Below are 6,000 nucleotides of genomic sequence, written 5' to 3'. Positions count from 1 at the left end.
AACCAGTTCTTTTTTAATAACGTGACCTTGAAGTTGTACCTTCTAGCTGTACTTGATTCTAATGCATAGAATGTGGTAGAAGTCATGCATTGTTCACCTGGCTCTCAATGGCGGCTGGCTCTTGGAAGCCAGCCGCTGTACTGGGAGGAACCCCCAACCACATGCAGCTGATCCATGCAGTGTTCTGGTAACAGCTGCCACTGAGGTCTCAGCCAAAACCAGCTCCCAATGTCAGACGAGTGAGTGAGGAAGCTTCCCTGATTCCTCTAGCCATCTTCCACGCCAAGCACATGAGACATCCCTGCAGTAACCACCCTGCTGAGCCCAAAAACCATGCGATATCATCATAAACAATCATAATTATTTTCCACCACTAAGTTCAGAATGGCTTACAAAGCAGCAATAGACAATCAAAACCATACTGTTGATCTTTTTGTGTGTGTGTGGGGGGGGGATTGCTGTGCTGGATCTTTCCTGTGGCGCACAGGCTTCTCTAGTTGTGGTGCATGGGCTTAGTTGCCCATGGCATGCAGGATCTTAGTTCCCCAACCAGAGATCAAACCCATGTCCCCTGAATTGCAAGGCAGATTCTTAACCACTGGACCCCCATTGTGCTCATCTGTGTCCAATTCTTTGTGAACCCATGGGCTGTAGCCCACCAAACTTCCGTGGAGTTGCCATTTCCTCCTCCAGGGAATCTTCCTGACTCAGGGATCAAACCCATGCCTCTTTTGCCTCCTGCATTGGCAGACAGATTCTTTACCACTGTGCCACCTGGGAATAGGTAGGCTTTTAACTTGAAAAAGATAATCAAAGCCTTATTGCTCCTTTTAAAGTCTAAGGATTTACGTAAAAGCTAAAAGGATTCTAGTTCACAGTTTTTTGCCCATGTGTCCTAACGAACTACTTTCAGAGTTTTTTCCTAATTGTGGAATATTTTAAACATTCAAGAAAGGACAGAGAATAATATAACCAGCATCCATCTCTAACAAACCTCAATGTGCTCCGTGCTAAGTTGCTTCAGTCATGTCCGACTCTTTGCGACCCAATGGACTGTAACCCACCAGGCTCCTCTGTCCATAGGATTTTTTTCAGGCAAGAATACTAGAGTGGGTTGCCATTTCCTTCTCCAGAGGCTCTTCGGGACCCAGGGATAGAACCCACATCTCTTGCCTCCTGCATTGGCAGGAGGGTTCTTTTACCACTAGCGCCACCTGGGAAGCTCAAACCTTAATAGTACATGTTTGCTCTGCTTGTTTTTTGAAAGTACATTAAAAAATTTTTTAATTGTAATTTTAAAAATACACACAACATAAAATGAACCATCTAACCACTTATAAGTGTACAGGGCAGTGGTGTTGAGTACTGTGGTACAAAGCCCCTTACCACGGCCCCTGGTGGCTGTTGAAGTTTGCGGCTGACCTTGGAGAGAACTGGACTCTCTCATTTAGGTTGTAAAGCTTTTCACTAGCACCCTCTTCCACCCCGATGCTCCATCCCCTTGAGCATCTGGGAGAAACCTATACATGGGGGTAATCACAGATGGTTCATTTTCCAGACAACATTTTAAAATCTTCCCAGGGAAGTCCCTGACTGTCTGGTGGTTAGAACTCAGTGCTTTCACTACAAGGCCAGGTTCCATCCCTGGTCGGGGAACTAAGATTCTGCAAGCCACTTGGCCTGTCCAAAGAAAAGAAAAAAAAAATCTTCCCAAGCAAGAGCCTCTATGACTATTTTCTATTTTTCCACCTATTTCCTAAACACTTTTCCATGTATATACACGCACGCACACACACATATAAATAGCCATTTTAATATGTTCCAAGTGTACAGTTCAGTGACATTAAGTACATTCACGTTTTTCATGAAAGCATCACCATGATCTCCATAGGTGACTGAAACTCTGTCCTACTTAAACAACTCCCCATGCCCCTCCCCCAGCCTCTGGTAAACCCCCATTCTACTTTCTGTGTCTATTAATTTGATCTCTCTAGGACCTCATATTGGAGAAGGAAATGGTAACCCACTCCAGTATTCTTGCCTAGAGAATCCTGTGGACAGAGGAGCCTGGTGGGCTGCTGTCCATAGGGTCGCACAGAGTCAGACACAACTGAAGCTACTTAGCATGCATGCATACATTGGAGAGGAGATGGCAGCCCACTCCTGTATTTTTGCCTGGAGAATCCCAGGGACAGAGGAGCCTGTTGGGCTGCTGTCTATGGGGTTACATAGAGTCAGACATGACTGAAGTGACTTAGCAGCAGCAGCAGCAGGACCTCATATAACCGGACTTGTACAGTATTTGTCCTTTTATGACTGGCTAATCTCACTGAGTATAATGCACTCCAGATTCATCCATGTTGCAGCCTTTGTCAGAATCCTCTTCCTTTTCATGGCTAAACAATATCCTAATGTATGTATATACCACATCTCATTTATCCATTTTTCTTATTGATAGACATTTTGATTCTTTCCATTTTTGGCTATGGAATAATGCTGCTATGGACATGGGTGTACCATAATTATCTTTAAATGTTACACAGTTTGGGGGTCTTTTTTTTATTACTTATAAAGTTTTATAGAAAGAACACATTTGAGTATCATTCTATTGGTGATGACAATTGAACAATACTCATAAAGCAACTGTTCTTGAGTAACTAATAATTATCAAGATTATAACTGTACAATATTGAGAAGTATAGAACAAAATGCAAGTATTGGAGGCCAATCGCCCTACAACACTGTGCTGGTTTCTGCCACACATCAATACAAATCAGCCATAGGTATACATATGTCCCATCCTCTTGAACCAACTTTCCATCTCCCACCCCATCCCACCCCTCTAGGTTGTCACAGAACGCTGAGTTGAGCTCTCTGGTTTACACAGCAAATTCTCACTTGCAATCTATTTTACATATGGTAATGTATATGTTTCCATGCTATTTTCTCAATTCGTCTCACTCTCTCCTTCCCTCGCTGGGTCCACAAGTGTGTTCTCTATATCTGCGTCTCATTTGCTGCCCTGCAAGTAGGTTTATCAGTATCCTCTCTCTAGGTTCCATATGTATCCGTTAATATACAATATTTGTCTTTCTCTTTCTGACTTACTTCACTTTGCATAATAGGCTCTAGGTTCATTCACCTCACTGGGGTCTTGTTTTTTTTTTTGACTGATTGGCATGTGGGATTCCAGTTCCCCAATCAGGGATCAAACCTGTACCTCCTCCTGCATTGGAAGCACAGAGTCTTAACCACTGGACCACCAGGGAAGTCCCTATACAGTTTAAGAATCAACAGTCCTAAAAATCAACAACAGTCCTGCGTATATGTCTCTGCAGATTTGCATTCTAAGAGCAAGTCAGTCAACCACTCAAGAGGATAAGAATCAGGTGATAGCCCCTTATCTGTCCAGTTACAAGCTGTTTGTGAAATGGAATGTCTTATGAGAAACATACTCTTTTTAAGTGACAGCCAGGCCCTTTTATAGTTTCATAGCTCTGGGCATTCCATATCCAATTTTGCCTTTCCCTCTGCATCCACCATAGCTAATAATTAGCAGCACACAGTTCAAAACCAGTGATGGGTGAGGCAATCAATATAAACAGTAGACACTGTCCTGAAGGACAAAGTCCCCCACTAAGATACAAATGACTTGGAAAAATGTTTGTCATATTGAAAGTACTTTTGTCAGTGGAATAATGAATGAGGTCCTAATGGTGTTAGGAGAAACTTAAAATAATTTCCAAATTAAAACTATTATATCATTATTCACCTAGTGGACAAGCAAAGATCAAAGGTTGAGAAGCCCCAGTTCTGGCCAGGCTGTGGGTGTTGATTCTTGTTGGCTGAGTAAATTTGAGTAACCTCTTTGAAGGGGGACTTGGCAAAGTCTAAATGTAAAATGCATGTGCCCTTTTACCTACAAGTTCCCTTGAGAAGTGTAGCTATCAGACATACACGCACACATGGGCAAAGATCTGTGTGTAAGAAGTCTTACAGTGAATTCCCCAGCAGCCCAGCGGGTAGGACTCTGTTCTCTCACTGCTGAGGGCCTGGGTTCAATTCCTGGTCAGGGAACTAAGATCCCACAAACCACAAGTGGAGGACAAAAAAGAAAAACCAAAAAACTTTATAAAAAGAAAACTTTATTTTAATGAAAGAATAGTTTTATAATCTTGTCACACTGATTATAGTAGCAAAATATTGGAAGCAACATGAATATCTAATAGTAGAAGAATGCTTAGCTAAATGATGGTCCATCTGCACCAACACCATTCCACGGGATTTTCTGCCATGATGCGAACATGCCCACTAGTCACATGTTTCTACTAAACTTTTTTTTTAAATTTTGGCCAGGCCACAAGGCTTGAAGAGATCTTATTGATCTTATTGGCCAGGGATTGAAACCAGGCCACAGCAGTGAAAGGGTCAAATCCTAATCACCAGATCATCAGGGAATTCCCCCCATCCCAAACTCTTAATATGTGGCTTGTGCAACAGATGAACACATTTATTTGATTTTAATTAATTTAAATGTAAATAGCCATATGTGGTTAGCTTCTTGAAATTGTGCTACAAACTTCTAACAAGTTCGCTTTGACTTTCATTTATCTACACCAATGAGTTATGCCTGAGACTTCCCTTAAGCTGTTCATTCTCCTAAATGCGTGACCTGGCTGACTATTCCTGAGGCCCAGAGCGTGCTGCAATGGCTCCACCACCCAGCCCAGCAAGGAGATAAAATGCTTCTTCTTGGAACTGTACCCGGATTCAGACATTTTAGGTTCTTAGCACTGAGAGCCAAGGTCAGAGCAATAAAACAGAAAAAGCCTCAATCTTCATGGTGCTTCCACGGGGATCTGAGAGCACAATGGTTAAGAGTGGGCAATTCCACTCCTGGGTCTATATCTGAAAAAACCAAAGACACTAATTCAAAAAGATTACTCACACCCCAATGTTCATAGCAGCTTTACAATGGCCAAAATACGGAAGCAACCTAAGTGCCCATAAACTGATGAATGGCTCAAGATGTGGTATACTATATATATACAATGGAATACTCTTCAGCCATAAAAGCAATGAAATAATGCCATTTGCAATTACATGGATGAACTTGGAGGGCATTGTGCTAAGTGAAATAAGTCAGACAAAGACAAACACTGTATGTTATCACTTACATGTGGAATCTAAAAAATATAACAAACCAATGAATAAAATCAAAAAGAGGCAGATTCACAGATACAGAGAACAAATTAGTGGTTACCAGTAGGGAGGGAAGGGAGGAAGAATATGTGGATGATAAGAGAGGTACAAACTACTGGGTATAAGACAGGCTCAAGGATGTATTGTATAACACAGGGAATATAGCCAATATTTCATAATTATAAATGGGAAGTAACCTTTAAAAATTGCATAAACATTTAAAAATACCAAAAAAATCAGTATAAATATGTAACAGGAAAAAAAAAAGAGCATGGAACTGGAGCCAGACTGTCTGGTGCCCTCCCTTTACCCGCTATGCCTCAGTTTCTGCATCAATAAAATCTGGAACACATTTCTTGTCTTCCAATTTGCCTTTGCCGCAGAGTCACTAAGAAGTTTCAGATTGAGGGACTTTCTTGATGGTTCAGCAGTTAAGACATCCTCTTCCAATGCAGGGTGTGCAGGTTCAATCCTTGGTTGTGGAACTAAGATTCCTCACACCTCATAGCCAAAAACAACAACAGAATGAAATAAAACAGAAACAGTACTGTAACAAATCAATAGACTTTAAAAATGGTCCATATCATAAAAAGCTTTTAAAGAAAATTTCAGATTGAAGTGAGCCCAGTGCATGGTGAGAACTGAGTTATCAGTATCCTAACGGGTAGGGGATCTTACCAGATATTCAACTGGTGCCTTGGCAATGAGAGAGTGGATTCTTAACCACTGGACCACCAAGGAATTTCCCTTCTCTTAATCTAGAACAACCCTATGCTTTTTTTCCAAAGACAGACTTTG

The sequence above is a fragment of the Bos javanicus genome, chromosome 17 (assembly GCF_032452875.1).
Source record: "Bos javanicus breed banteng chromosome 17, ARS-OSU_banteng_1.0, whole genome shotgun sequence".
Lineage (NCBI taxonomy): Eukaryota > Metazoa > Chordata > Mammalia > Artiodactyla > Bovidae > Bos > Bos javanicus.
The sequence above is the reverse complement of the archived record's forward strand: the minus strand, read 5'-3'. Positions refer to the sequence as shown.